The following is a 15,439-nucleotide window of genomic DNA, read 5'->3' as shown; positions in this document are numbered from 1 at the left end:
GGATGATTATCACACCATGCTAAGTTCAATACTTTTTCTTAAGACCTTTGTCTTATGTTCCTGCCCATTAATTTGTTTCTCCCAAGCTTTATTTCCCACCCATGTTCATAATGCATTATCAACAATGTATACAGTTTGTTCAGTTGTCCATTGAGTCTTCAGGATGTTCACCTGGTTCCCAGGACATGTGGAAAGGGTGTCCTTGATCGGGTCCCAAGACTTGAGCTCATGAATCCGGAGTTGTCTCTACCACACATGTGGATGGGTGTCACATGGGTGTCAGCCCTTAGCTTTCTTTAAGGCCCAAATACAAACTAACAGAGAAGTCAAAAAGACAAGATCTTATATTCAAATAAAATTATTTCACTGTATATTACTTATCTCTAATCTAATCCTATTAAATTAAAAAGGCTGTTTATGAAGTAGTACTTACTATATAACTCCATTTAGTTTTAGAAGAGCAGATGCTTAGCATGTGTGTTCTTAAGTGGGAATTTTAGCTGTTGTTGCGCAGAAGCAAAACTTTCCCTCCAAGTGTTAAGATGTCATGCAGTTGACACATGCGCAGTTCATTTTCCCGCGTTAACGCCATCTTTAGTTGCACCCGGGTTACTTGTTAGTAAAACACACAGGCAAATTTCCCCCTTTTCTAGTAAATGTAAAATGTCATGTAAAATTAGTACTACAAACGTTATTAGTAATTTATTACAAGGTTATATGAGTAGATTACATCCGAGCAAGTTGCTTCTGGGCAAATCCTTGCCCCATCACTTCTCAGTGAAGCTTTCATTAACTCCAAATGCTTTACACAGAACTGGGGCTTCTCTTTGACTCCACAGACTCCAAAAATCAATTCCGCACATGTGGCAGGCACAAGCAGTTAGCTGGACTGCAGCAAAATCTCTGGAAGAGCACTGACGATCTTCGGTTACTTATCCTGTTCTCGCAAGTAGTTGTAGCAGCTCCCCAGCCTGGGTACTCTGCAATGACTATACCACAATTGGAGCTTAGTATAACACTTATTTATTCTCCTGAGTGTAACTGCAAATTCAACATTCTAAATCTGTATTCAATTCACTTCACTCTAGTGCTTATGCCGCAGATCTATGGAGTCCATCAGGAGCCACAAATGTTTTGTCATTATAAACTCACACAACACTACATCAGGCTGTTTAATTTAGGTTGCTTGATTTAGAGCAGCACAAACTCAGGATTTAAAGTGTAACACCATAGCTGGGTTGACTAAATTATTAAGAATTGATTTCTACCCAAATTAGCAATTTTTAGCAACATTAGGAGAATAAAAGACTGGGAAATAAATCATATCTCTTTGATGACAGTTTATAGCTTACTGGGCTAAGTTAGGATTGTAACTTTTAAACTGCAAGTAACAAATGCATATCTCTGACAAAAGCAGTAACCTTATGAACTATCTACACTATTTCCACTTTTGTGATCCGAATGGTTTATATTCTTTTCAGTAGGTATATTAACCCTCTGCACTACTTTATCATGAGTCAAAACTTCTATGAGAGAAAACTAAAAATTCTTGGCAGCAGGTCAATTATCTTGACATTTTTGTTGTTGCCTTACAATTACTGAAGGAAATGAACTTTGCAACAGGTGTTTTTAATTCCATAATATATTTAAATACTCGGTGCCCTGTGTGGTCAGTGCCTTGTGCAGTGGCACTGGTCTGACCACCCTAAAGCTGGCCCAGTGCACAGGGTTGCAAACAAAGCAGTAGAGCGAAAGACAAGAAATAGAGCTAGAAGGAAATAGAGATAGGGATGATATAGAAGTATATACAAGACAGGGAGAGTAGTACAGTAAATAGAGGAAGCTGAGGTAGCCAAAAGGAAACATAAGGAAAGGTAGAAAGAGGAAGATCTTGGTAGAGAAATGGGCAATGAAATAGATATGGTTTTAGAGTGTGGTAGAGAGAGATAGTGACAGGGAAAAGGTAATGTAGAGATATGCTTGTGGACATTTTAAGAAGTTGCCTAGCCATAGGACTTGTACTGAAAGGGTATGCTACCAGTACACATACTATGCTAGACAGTGCTCACATACCTCTGCACAACTTCTTGAAGGCTATGTGCTAGCAAAGGGGTAGTGAGAAGAAACAGGCAATTTTTATTAATATGGCTATTCACTGCTATCTCCCCTTTGTGCAACTCAGCACAGATACCTTTGTTGCTGCCTTGCATTGCACTAAAATGTAATCTGCCCATTGTGTACATGCCTGAACCGCCCAGCCTTAACCGTCTCACTCTCAGAGAATTGGTGGCTTTTCTCAGGCTTTTCTTGTCCTTTCTCCTTCCTAACTTCACCTCACTTCATCTGCCATAACCCAGTCTCCTAACCTCTCTCTATGTCCAATTCCATATGTACCTTCATCCTCTCGTTCTCTCACTCTATCATAGCTCTCTCTGCCTCACCTTCTTCTACATTACCTCTCTCCCAGTATACCTAAAATATACATCTCACTCAACTTCATCTCTACCTTTCTCTCATGACCTTGCTCCTCTCCCCATTACTCTGTGTGCCTACATCAACATATATCACTCTCATCTCTTTCTATCTCAACTCTCTCTCTTCCACATTTCTTTATCTACACCTCACCACATGTTTTCCTTTTGACCTCACTATCTGACATGCCCCAGATTGTTAGAAGGGATTGGATTGTTACTATCAGGGCAAGTGTGATGTGCTTTCCTAAGCAGGATTTCAGTGAGGTGCTACATAGGAACTGGAGGCCCAGGAAAATCCCTGCCGTCTGTGTCAGTATTTGAGCTTTAAACATAACATATGGGGCTCTCAGTGTCTCCACCATTTATCTATGTAATGTTGGGCATTGCCACAGTAAGTGGGTAAGCAAGACTGTACTACCTCACTGTTAGACCAGTCAGCCGTAATGGAATTTTCCCTCAAACTTTTTGCCTTCACCATCATTGATTCTGAATTTGATTTTGCTGACCTTAAGACTCTGTGCATTTTACCATGATAGCAAGTGCTAAAATGCTTGTGTTCATGTTCTAAAACATGGTAAGGATGGCTTACATCAAATTGGCATATTTAGCTTACTTATATGTCCCTAGTATATACCACATAACCAGGGCATTGTAAATTAAATGCTAGTAGTGGGCCTGCATTGCTTTTTGTGCCACCTACTGAAGTAGTCCCTTTAAAAATTTCCCAGATCTGCCACTGTAGTCTGAATGCAGTTTTAAACTTAAAATTCGACTTGAAAAAATAGTCCCCTTGCCAATCTTTAAACTACCCTTTGACTGCAAATAAGTCACCCCATAGGTAGGCCCTAGTTAGCCCATATGGCAAGGCACATTGCAATTAAAAAGTTGGAAATGCACTTTTAAGTTTTACATGTCCAGGTAGTAAAAAACTCATAAACTAAGTTTTCACTACTGTGAGGCCTACCTCTCCCATAGCATAACATTGGGTTACCATGTTACATTGAATGTGTACTAACCTTTGATTGGGAAGAGGTAGGGATTTCAAGTTTGGTTTCTAAGGAATTGTAATTTAAAATCATCTTTAACGGTAAGGTCGAATTTTAAGTTACAATTTAGAAAATGCCACTTTTAGCTTTTTGTGCCTGTAGCATATTCCTCATCACATGCCTAGGTGTAGTTTGCAGTTGGACTTTGTTTATTCCTCCAAGACAGCCACACATTAGAGGGATTAGGTGTGCCTGGATGGGCCATCACTGGCTGGATGGGGGAAGTGGAACTGGGCACAACCCTGCTTACAAGTCAATAGGCTGTGCCCTGCCTTCACACTAAGGACTTCACACTACCTCATTATTCATGCATTCAGACTGGAGCTAGAGTAGGACAGGTAGGAAACTCCAAGCACTTCAAGGAGAAAATGTCTATCTCATAGAAGGCACCAAGCAGAAAAATAGCATCCTCAGACTCACTCTTCAGTTCACTTTGTGGACCTGTGGAAGGGCTCTCAGAGAACTGCTTGCTGTGGTGGTCTGCTATGTATTTCAGAAGACTGCTTTGCTGCATCTGAGAGGACTGCTGTGCTGCCTGAAACCTGCCTTGAATCCTCAGGGGCCTGTCCTACTGCTTGAGCCCTGTGTCACCGCTAGAACCCAGGACTACCTGGGTGACTCCAAGGACTAGTTGATTGGCATCCTAATCGGAGTCTCAGGGAACAGTGGTGCCTCTCTAGCCCTGGACCCTTAGACGTAGTGCCCAGGTAGCCAAAATACCAAACTTGGAATTTAGCAAATGTTTTGCTCTAACAACTGGGGACCAACCTGCTCATCTATCCACCCAAGGCGCATCGCTGGTTTACCCGACTTTGTGGCAGCTCTCCTCTGTAGCAGCAAATCCTGTTCAACGGTGTTTCACATAAGTGGTATCCAGCCTTGTGGAGCCCTGATCAGCTACAGCCTTGTTTCACTGGAGATTTTCGACTTCCAAAAAAGAAACTAAGTCCAAATGTGGAAATCTTTACCACAACTTTTACACACATATTCAAAGTATGTGGTAATATAATATCACCACTGGCCAGTCACCAGATTTACCGTTATATCTCAAAGGTCCATCAGAGGAAATATTAGGCTACTTCCTTAATAAAGATATTTTACTATTCAACACCTCTGTTTTTTTAATAAAACAATAATTCAGAGCCTTTTTGCCCCCTAAAAAGTAAGGTGCCTTTGGGACTACATTTCCGAGGCATGCTACTTTAATGCTGCTCACAAATAAGTATTCCTCGCCACACAGAGGTATTAAACTCCTTCTCAAGGTAAAATAACAAGAGATTTTGTAATAAAGGAAATAGCTCTTTTCTCTATATATATGACCCTCACCCACTCTAATAGTGGCATTCTTCAACATCGGGTCTCCCCCAGCCCCTAAAAGCCAGGGCGGGCTCAACCGTGTTTCAGGGAGAATTACGTATATCGCAACAGGGGACTTGCAAAGATAAAAATGTCTCCCTTTGACCCAAAGTATCCCTTTATTTGCGGCCAGAGTGGGTATTAACAAAAAACAATGATGCGGGGATTGCTAGGAATTTATGGTCTTAAGACCCTCACATAAGTGGTTGACATGTTTCCCTATCTAAGGCCTGCAAAGTCTGAGGCTTTCATCAGGGCGTAAATGTTGTATTTGCCCCAGTGTCAATGTATAATCACACTCAGTGAACACACAACACATGCCATGATAGTCAATTTCATGCAAATGAGAACAGGGCCATGGTACAATGAAGAGACATGAAACACTCGATACAACATACCAGACTGTATGGATCTCTTATAATCCTTTCATCCTTTTCAACTTCACTAGAGGAAGGGGAGATGTGACCCATGGTCCCGTGCTGTGGACCATGGGTGTGATTCTCACTACCGTGCAACTTCATTAAACCCCTAGAGATGCAATATTTAAAGAATCCAAACTGGTGTGGTGAGAGATGTGCCTACAGTCACTGTGGGCATAGTGGGGACAGTCACACATGAGATGAAGGCTGGAACACAAACAAACAATATGAGCAGTTATGCTTTCCTGTTTTAGGTTAACACTAGTGCCCCGGTAGTCACACTCTGTCCAAACATGATGCAGGAAGGAACAGGGAAAAGTGTTAACAAACAATAATGCCTCATACAGGGGAGCCACGATAAATTTGGTCAGGAAACGGCCATGGTGGGTGTGGGAAAGAACACCGGTTTGGGTGGGGGGAAAGATGTGAATCCCCTACTCACGTCATCAGGGGTAGCATGCCTAATTCGCAATCTTTTTGTCCTCTAGAAAGACGGATGCTTTGGGAGTACATTTCCCCGGCATCTTACTTCAATGACCACAGATCCTCCCTGGTGGCCAGGCCCAACTACAGTCCCCATGAGCCCATCCCGCCACATCTGCCTCTAAGATTGATTGATGCACTTGGAACTACATTCTCAGACATGCAATAACAGTTTGCACTAATGGGAAGAGACTCTCAGGCTCTGCTTTCCCAAGTGGCCGGGCTCTACTACAATTCCCATGAACCTGCCATACAAAAGACGTCGTGATGGCATCATGATGCTCCGCTTACCCAAACAATTAAAACAAGCAACAAGAGAATAAGAAAAAAACAGTCAGATGTCAATTTTAATTTAATTCAAAAAAGCTTTATTTCGATATTCAGAGTAATATCATAAAAGCAAGCATTATTAAAAACAGAGGTAAAATCACAAAGTGCCAATTGCATTACCGTCATAAATATAATATAGATTTTAAAAACAGGAGTATGAACTCAAAGTACCAAGTGCATTAGAAGCAAAGAATAGCAATAAAATTACAAAAGAGAGGAATCCTATACAATAACATCTGATGGGTTAAAAAAGACTAAAATACATAAATATACATCATATTTTACATCGAGTTTCTAAGCTTTACCAATAATTTCAAAAACTTGGCTAGGGTGTGGGCCACTTCCATATTTTCCAACCATTGTAGTCTAAGAAAAGCGTTTCTACAAGACCAGAGACCCCACTCCTTAAGGATTGGTTTAAGTAAGATCTTTCTTGGAAGCATATAATATTTACAAAATAAAATACAGTGCATATTAGTTTGAAGGGAGAGATCATCACAGGGACAGGTTGGTAGATCTCTCGACCAATCATTACGGGCTGGGAAAGTAATTAAACGATAAAAAAGATCCCAGTCTAAACCTTGAGAGTAGCATTCTTGCGTAGTAGTTAAGATCACTTGCGAGATACAATTGGAGCCCCGGTTCAAGGGTAATTTGCTGGTAATCTAGTACAGAATTTTTACTTTTTTCTGTAGTCCATCTTTTGTTCGCTAGGTAGTCCATTGCCAATTTTCGCAGGGCTTTCCTAGACATCGTTTCCATACTAGACGGGTTCTTGAAAAACTCGGGATGGCCAATCTTGATCAGCAATGTTTCCACATAAGACAGCCATTTAATTTGCCTTATACCATCAAGGTTTAGGCAGTCAGAGAGTATATTGCGATTAAAGGCTGTCTCTGGAGTAACCCTCAGCTTATGCCATAGCAAAATGGGCTCGATCTTTATAATATCAGAAATGTAGGGGAGACCCAGTTCTATGTGTGAAAGAGAGCTAGCTGAGGATTTAGGAACACCCAGAAGATATCTGAGAATATGATTTTCAGATTGCTGTATTGAAGTTATAGTGTCAATCCCCCAGATACCAGAGCCATAGGTGGCCGTGGAAATGCATTTAGCCTTGTATATTAAAATCAGCTCCTTAACCGGTCTACCCCCAATTTTTGAGGCAAAGTTCTGCCATGCTCCAATCGCCCTAGAAAAAGCTAGTTTTCTAGTTTTAACTGCAGTATGCCAAGAGCACTTCCTGTCAAACAATATGCCGAGATAGGGGAATTGGTCTGTTGTCTCTACCCTTCTACCCTCAAGGAATATGGGACAGGGTGCTTTCTTGGTGCCACGTCAACAAGACATTGGGAAGGTTTTTGATATATTAACCTTAAGTCCCTTGTCCCTCATAAAAAGTGTAAACTTTGAGACAGCCCTCTGTAAGCCCACTCTGGTTTGCGACATGATGGCAGTGTCGTCGGCATACAGGAGAATGGGGACAGGGTGACCCTGGACTAAGGGGTAATCATACTGGAAGCCCTTGAGGTGGTCGCCAATAGAGTTAATATAGAGGGAGAAGAGTAGGGGCGCTAAAATGCACCCCTGTCTCAAACCCCTCTTGTTGGAAAATCTTGGCGGACACTCTCCTCATTGCCCAAAGCACACCCTTGCCCCAGCATCCCTGTATAGTTCATTGATGAAGTTAAGGATTGGAAGTCAGATGTCAATATAGGTTGAACAGCAGAGGGAGAACTTTGATGAAGTATGTAATCTAGCAGGACCTTTACTAAGCATATCATTGTTTCTTTGTGGTCTCCCTGGGGCACTCATGAAGTGTTTGCTTCCCGAGTGTGACTACAAGACTCCCTTGTTAAGTCCCCCATATAGTCCCTTTGACTAAAGGCAAGTTAAGGGAGTATATATGCATTGGTTTGACATGATTACAAATTTTGCATATCTTTCCACACTTTGCAGTAGTTTGCAGTGAATATCCAGCAAATTTTTTATTGAAATGACACATAGCTGGATTCAGCACGTTATAGGAGGCAATTATTGCCTCTTTTATATATGTCTTTTATGTCTTTGTCAATATATGCTGTATAAGTATTCTTTTATAATTGTTGGACTAGGCCGTTTATGCAGGGTCATCCTCAAACATTTTGCCTTTCACCCTCCTGTTTTCTGTACCCGTTTTTGTTAGACTTGAGGAGTTTGTACAATTTAGCACTGGTATCCAGTGTTAATGTGCTTGTGCTCTCTCCTTTATACATGGTAAATTTGGCTTACATCCAATTGACACATTAATTTGCCTTTAAGACCCTAGCAAACTGGTAGTAAAGGTACCCAGGCCTTGTAAATTAAATGCTGTTATTGGAATTGCAGCACTGATTGTGCCACCCACTTAAGTAGCCCTTTAAACATGCCTCAGGCTTGCCATTGAAGCCTGTGGTTGCAGTTTTAAACTGCCATTTTTACCTAGCAAAATTAACCTTTTGCCAGGCCCAAACCTGCCTTTTTAATACATCTAAGTCACCTCTAGGTTAGGCCCTGAACAGCCCAGAGGGCACAGTGCAGTTTATTTAAAAAGCAGGACATGTACTTTTAAGTTTTGCATGTCCTTGTAATGAAAAACTCTTAAAATAATTTTTCACTGTGGCAAGTCCTGCCTCTCCCATAGGCTAACATTGGTGTTAACTTATTACAATTAATAGGCTGTAACCTCCAATAGAGGAGGTAGGCAGATCATGTTTGGTGTCTAAAGAATTGTAATTAAAAGACCTCTTTTAATGCTAAAGCCTGATTTTTTGTCACAGTTCTTTAAATGCCATTTTCTTGTCCTAATCATTTGGTGCCTGCAGCCTATACCTGGATCACATGACTAGGTGTAGCTGGCGGTTGATCTTGCTCCCAGACAGTGAGACAAAGGGAAGGAAGGTGTGACAGAATAGACCACTCTGAGCTAATGAGGGGGATGAGCTGTCATCTACCACACTTGCACATCACAAAGTCTCTGCCCGAGCACTCTCACAAAGTGTTTGTCACTAGTCTTTTGAGACCCCAGGCAAGCTGGTGCCAGGGCAGGGGAAATGGGGATGCCTGGCCCCTCGGGGGGATGAAAACTTCTAGAAGCTTCCTCTACTTCAAAATGAGCACTAGGTATAAATCTTGAACCCTTAGACCCAGCTCTTCATTACACTTCAGGATCTGCGGACTCTGGCAAGAAGGACAACTGTGCACCTGAAACGTCTGTCACTCTGCTGGATTACTGCCCAGAAGAATGCTGTAATGCTGTGCTGACCTGCTGTACTCTTCCCTGGATGAGAAGGACTGGGCCTGACTATCTAACCCCAGGACCCTAAAGTCACTCCAAGGACTAGTTAGCCGGCCTCCTGATTGAAACCCTCAGGGATAAAATAGCCTTCTAAAAACATTGAACCCAGCACCTGGACTGTGCTATCTGTGAGTCCTGCCCTCCCACATGGTGCCACCCCAGTCTTGGACAGTTGGAAGTGGGCCTGAATGTGACCTGCTAGCTTTTCTGTGGATTCAGCAGAACCAATAAATATCCTCCGTGGCACAGCACATCTTTAGCAGAACCAGTGCATCACCTTTGCTGCTTGAAACATCACTCTTGGAATCAACACATCACCTCTGCTGCTTGGACTTCCCCAATGAAAGGAATTCACATTACCCATCGCAGCCCATCGTATCTGCCGCTATGCAATGCAACTCCGTATGAGGACCTTGCATCGTCTCTGCTGCATGGCACAGCCTCAACACGGGACGCGGCATCTGTTCCCAACCAGTACTATGGTACTGTATTCAGCAGACGAAAGTGGGTACCTGTAGCTAGCCTGTATTCCATCGCTGTTTGCCTGTACTTCTGACTGCGTACCGGTCTGGCGTGACCAGATAAACACAGTCAGCACTTTGTAATTTTCAGCGATATTGTCACTTAAATCTTTAAAACTGAAAATCTGTGATTCTACTGATTGGATTTGTGTTGTTTTGGACTTGATTTATTTATTTATTGAAATCTACTCTGTTTTTGTAAATTGGTGTGGGATATTTCTTGTATTGTGTTTTCACATTGTTTCTGCTTGAAGTGTTGCACAATACTGTACACATAGCCTCTGAGTTAAGCCTGACTGCCCCGTGCCAAGCTACCTGAGAGTTTTATTCACAGGTTAATTTGGGATTTGCTTGTAACCTTAGCCATGTTTTAGATTAAAATGTTCAGTTGGATCTACAACCACTGTAATGTAATGCAAACTTTAATGAACTGGAATGTATAGCATGTCATATATGTAGATAGTTTATCACATATATATATAGCAGCTAAAAATGATTGCTTTTTAAACAATGACTGAATAATAATAAGTAAAGAATACATATTTTTGTACCAAGATTTTTTGTTTAGATACACTTATTACTGTCTGATGTCAGTCCTCGTCCACAATTTAATTTGTTCCTAATTTATTGTTTCTTCAACTTATGTTTACGTTTTGTCTCAATGATAAAAAATGTGCAGTCCATAATAAAAAATAAACTTCATGAGAGAAATTTGTAATAAAAAAACACAATTGTACATCTCAATAAAACAATAATCTCAATCTATATTTCAAAACTGCTCATTTGAAAAATGAAAGGTTAATTTACTTCTGCTTATCTTAACAATGGACAATAACCAAACAACACCTTTTCATTGAATTTTCGTAATATTGTTTTTTTTGCATTTGCAAAAACAGCGCTTACACTGTACTTGTATGGTTTTTCATCCACCCTTTACCTATTCTCCCCATAGCTTCCCCACACTCAAGCCTACTTGTTTTTTTATCCTTGTCTCCCCACTTTATAAACCCACTAGTAACAGCACAATACATTGCCTTTTTGTACATAACAGACTTTCTATAACTTAAATTGTACAACTACTAAGCAAGCTACAACTTACAACAAAACACAGCTTATTATTAATCACATAGGCAAAACCTAATGCATTTACTAATGCTTGATTAATAAATAGCTGTCACAACATACACTTCGTTTTTCTAACTGTGATTCTGCACAAACATCTAATAATGGAGTACAAAATGAGTGAAGAAAATAGTTTCATACCTAAACATATACACATTAAAAAACTAACATTTTTGTAGTAAGCTGGAAAAGACTGACTTAAGGGCAACATAGATTTCAAAAATTCCCTAACTGATTATTGTCTGTTAGGAAATTGTTTCAATTTGTAGTAAATTAATGAGGCAAAATAAATGCAACCATTATATTTTTATTTCATATACTATTTATCAATGTTTAAATATTGCCTGCCTAAAACGTAGCAACAGTGATTAGCATAGGGCTATTAGTATTCCTTAACTGTCCTCCTGTTGTTCCTATAGCAGAAAAAGAATGTTTAGAAGCATTACTAGTACTGCTGACTGCAAAGTCTCTATAAAGCAAAGTATACGAAAATGTAAAAAAAAATGTTTTAACTTTAACACAAATTAGTAAAATTGTTTATGTTAAATACTAATGTCAACTAATTTTACATATTTATTTAATATGTAGATCAAAAGAAAAAAAAAGCTGCAGCACTATCAACTTAAATTTTAATTCAATCTTTGATTAATGTAAATATATTAAATTCCATTCAAATTAGTTTACCAATGTTTTAAAAAATATATTTCCCCTTAAATAAAAAAAACAAGTATTATGTATCATTTATAATTAAACTTGGCGTGTAGAAGTAATTAGAAGTCATTCATTAAAGTGTTATGCTACATGTTTAAATTAAAAAAGACTGTTAAAATATTTTGTAATTGAACATCAAATGATGTATTTGTATTTATGATTTCATTATATATATTTATATTTCTAAATATTTTAAATAATTTAATTCATTTGAACATTATTACTATCAGGTTTTTAAGTTTCAACCTCTATTATTTACAATGGGAAGATGTTATAGCACCAGTGGCTGGCCATGTGTGGTACTTAACTAGAAGTGCAGTTTATGAAAAGCAATGAACTTACTGCATTGTGGCAGGATGCACGTCCCTCCTTGACCCCCTCCTCACTCCTCCCTAATCCCCTTCCCTTTTGTCAGAAATATGCCCATTTTCTATCCATTCCTCCCTATCCCTTCCACATATACTCCTAAAACCTATACTAAGGGGCCGATTCCGATCTGAGTTGGAAAGCTCTCGAACCCAGCTGGATCCGGAGTGTTTTCCGAATGAGCCGGACCCCTGCAGTCCGACCAAGCGAGTACGATGCGGCTGCATGCTGTCGGATTTGGTTTGGCCGGGCTCCCATAGAAGTCAATGGGAGCCGGTCGTACGACGCGTACATGGGCTCCCATTGACTGAATGGGTACATCTCGCACAAGGGCCCCCCCGTACAGTGGGTATGCATCGGTGCCATCCGCACCGTACATGCCTGGTTTGGGGAGACCATTGGGTCTCCCCCTAAGTCCGAGTTGTGAGGCTGCGGGTGATGGGGGGGTCCAATGCGGAACCCAAAAGGCAGCTTCCCGGACATTTTGCGAGCCGGAAACTTCGGCTCGATCCGGCTGTCCAACGCGTACATCATACTTGCTCGGTGGTAAAACGTCTCCATTGCGCGGTGCAATTCGTGTCCGAACAAGTCAGTTGGAGCGGGTCGGATCCATAAACGGTTAGATCGGAACACACACGTACAGTCGCACCATACTTGCTCGCTTGCATAGCTGTCTCAGTCAGTTGGGAAACACGCGTCCGACTCGTACTTTTTTCCTGCCGGATCGCATTCTGAGGCCTTCTACCCAACATCGGAATCGACCTCTTACTTATGCGGAGACTCTGAAGTTGGGGCGGAGAATTGTAGGAGAGGTGGAGGCGTAAGCCCTTCACATGAGTTTATTAATAGCATTTTATAGTATGCATGTAGTACTACAAAAGTATTATAAAATGAAGTTTGTGAATAGACTTTAGGGCCTGATTCTGAGTTTGGTGGTGTGGAACCAGGGCGGCACTCCACCGCCCCACTCCCACACCAGCAAAGATCACAGCTGTTCATGCACCAGATCACGAGGTTCTAGTTGTCTGGAGTGCGGTCCATTGGCCTTCTCACGTCAGTGACCATTGAAACGGCACCGCAATGTGAGCACCAAAGCAAGTTCCTGCACGGCATGGACTGATAACTCCATGCCATGCATTCAGACAGAGGGGCTCACCATGTGCCCCCTGCATGTATCCCCATGGCCCGGAGGCACTGAGGGGCCTGGTAGGACCCCCTTAGTTCCTTCACTACCAGCCTTTTCATGGTGGGCTCACCGCCATGAAAAGGCTGGCAGTGAGGAAACTTGTAACATGCTTGGTGGTGCCACAACCACAATGCCAGCATATTACAGCCTCACACCGCTGCAACACCGTGTGGAATGGTGGTTCCCCAGCGGTTGCAGCTGGCCAAATTCAAAATAGGGAAAGCAGACATCCGGTGCGGCAGTAGTCTTTTTTAGGATTAAAACCTGCTGATGCTCACATTGCAACATGGTAGCTCCCACATAATGGGAGCAGACTACATGCACAGTGTTAGTTGCATTCTACGATATTTCCTCAGGTTATGTGATTTACTCCCATTTTTAATCTTCAAGGCCCTATAATAGGGATCTCAATTTGAATCTTAGGAAAATTTGCCATTATGATTCTAGGTGAGTTTAGTTGTGTGTGCTTTGAAGTACTTTCTATTTTTTTAAACACATTGGTTGGATATTGAATTAGTATGTGGTTTTTTTTGTGCTCAGTACCATTTTTATTTGAAGAAGTGTAGGATGCTGAGAGGTAAGAATTTGGCAGATGCCTAAAGATTCCAAAAGTTTCAGTCACAGAATTGTCAGAAAAATGTGTGATTTTAGCCAAAGTTTGAAGTTTTTAGGGCAATCTGAGCAAGAAACCTTAGTAAGAACCACATATGTCACACCACCCTGGACTGCCTGGGTGTCTAGTTCTCAGAAATGTTTGAGTTTAGTAGGTTTTATGGGTTGCATGCAATGATGAGGCCCAAATACTGCTGCTACCCACATCACCAAAGTAGGTCATTTTTTATTGTAAATGAAAGATGTTCCATATTGTGTTTTGAGGGCTTTCTCTTGCACAGGCAATAGGCCAACCCACACAAGTGGGGTACTTTTTTAGCCTCTAACTAGGATTCAGTATGCACAAAAGAACTCTTTTTCCAAAATGCTCTCTTAATCCATCCCCAAATGCAGTGCTGTACAATTATTTACTATTCTCAATCAGTTAATCAAATGGGATTTATAAAGCTCAACTAATCATCTGCAAGAGTATCCTGGCGCTGAGAACCATGCAGCTCAGGTAGCATCAGTTGAATAACCAGGTCTTGAGTCCTGTTCTGAATTCCTGAAGAGAAGGTGAAGCCTGGATATGGAAGAGGAGGCTGTTCCAGGACTGCGGAGAGGTAAGAAAAGGAGAGTCCGCCACTGTTTCGTCAGATGCAGGGGGTGTGAGCAAGGGAGAGGAAGGGGTATCACAGGAGTCTGGAGTGTTGGTGGAAGCTCAGGTGGCAGTTGGTGTATTCTGGGTCTTGGCTGTGCATGGCTTTGTAGGCGCGCGTCAGAACTTTAACTGGGCATCTCTTGTGCATGGGGAGCCAGTGGAGTTTCCTCTTGTGAGGGGAAATGTGGGTCCATCTGGGGAGGTCAAGGATGAGCCTGGCCGCTGAGTTCAGAATGGTCAGCAGTCTCTTCAGGAGGTATGTGGTAATTCCTGCATATAGTGCATTGCCCTACTCGAAGCAGCTGATGACGAGGGCTTGAGTGATGGTGCATGTGGTGGAGACTGGGGGCCATTTGAAGGGCTTTCGGAGCATGCACAGTGTTAAGAAGCAGGCGGAGGAGACTGTGTTGAACTGGTTCATGTTGGGAAGTTTGCCGTTCAAAATGAAGGTTCTGGGCGTTGTCTGTGGGGGCGGGAGAAAGTCCCAGTTCAGCAGGTCACTAGGAGTCGGTCCACAGGGAGGTGTTGTTCCCGAAGATCAGTACTTCAGTCTTGTCTGTGTTGAGCTTGTTCCAGTTGTTTTGCATCTAGTCCGCAATGCTGGTCATGATCCGGGGGAAGTTGACCTTTGTGGTGGAAAATCATTAACTTTAAACTCAGCATCTTTCAAAATTTCATAGATTTTCTTTATTCCTATTTTACATTTATTATATTTCGCCACACGAACTGAAGAGTAGTCTTTACACAATAATACATTATTTTAGGCTGCTGCTTAGATGCTGAGTGTTGCATGTTTTTTTAAACTATGAACAAGCAATCAGAAGTGTTTGACATAACAGTATATTGCGTTTGGAATT

This window comes from Lissotriton vulgaris, chromosome 2_1 (genome assembly GCF_964263255.1).
Source record: "Lissotriton vulgaris chromosome 2_1, aLisVul1.2, whole genome shotgun sequence".
NCBI lineage: Eukaryota > Metazoa > Chordata > Amphibia > Caudata > Salamandridae > Lissotriton > Lissotriton vulgaris.
This window is presented reverse-complemented; position numbering follows the sequence as displayed.